The following is an 884-nucleotide window of genomic DNA, read 5'->3' on the forward strand; positions in this document are numbered from 1 at the left end:
ATAAGCCTTTGGGGATTCTGTTTAGTCGCATTAAGCCTGCAGCAACAAAATCAATATTAACTGAAGTTTAAAAATTTAAAGTAATAAAGTTTGAAAAACTTGAGTCTACATCTCTAGCCACAACCTCTATTGTCCAAATGCCTTTATAACACTGGGAAAAAAGGACTTCTGTGCAGTCACTTTTTTAATGATATTCCAATTCCGGAGCAGTATCATCCATTATTAACCGCTTTTTACAATAAAACTGATTTCGTCTTGATAATTTCCTGAACGGGTTAGTATTGATAATATGACCATAGTGTGTCCCTGTGGCTCTAAATAGCTCCTAAGAACATGATGCATTTATTATTTATAATTACTAACAATTATAAGCTTACTGAAAGCTTGACAGTCTGTGTAAAATGGCTCTAGAATGAGTACATTGGTATGTAATATATTGAGCCGTTGTTCCATGGTTGGTGATTTCGAAATATATTTGGGCCCATGTTTGAGCATCTGTCGCAGTAAATAGTTTAGATCCCAGCCCAACTTCAATTGAAATTAACTGGAGAGGGTAAATGTCGCTTTTTCTAGAAAAGTAACTCAAACGTTGAAAGTAGTGACCTGTAAATGTATTTATAGTTTCGACACTAATTTCGCTTTTAAAATACAGACCTTTAACATCCTTTCCTTTAATTAAAGTATACAAAGGCTCTGCGAGTCGCGATTTACTTAATATATCAATGGCATTTTTATTTCCAATATCCGTTGTGTTATCTCTATTTTCAGTGACATAGTTTAGATGGCCGTTGTTGAATTTATAACTTATATTTTTCAACAATGTCTCGCCATTACTATCTAACAAGCTGACGTCGGTTATATGACTTATATCGCCGGTAACGCCT

At 34.3% G+C, this 884-nt stretch overlaps 1 long non-coding RNA gene across 1 annotated transcript; it reads right to left on the bottom strand.

The window, feature by feature from the left end:
* Positions 1 to 226: 226 nt before the first annotated feature.
* On the bottom strand, positions 227 to 884 carry LOC145739413 (uncharacterized). Its single transcript, XR_014181027.1, has 3 exons — positions 655 to 884; positions 378 to 603; positions 227 to 325 (listed from the first exon to the last, which is right to left on the bottom strand). It is a non-coding gene; the product is annotated as an uncharacterized LOC145739413 (long non-coding RNA).

This window comes from Ips typographus, unplaced genomic scaffold, assembly GCF_016097725.1.
Source record: "Ips typographus isolate SLU unplaced genomic scaffold, UJ_Ityp_2.0 IpsContig124, whole genome shotgun sequence".
In the NCBI taxonomy this organism is placed as follows: Eukaryota; Metazoa; Arthropoda; class Insecta; order Coleoptera; family Curculionidae; genus Ips; species Ips typographus.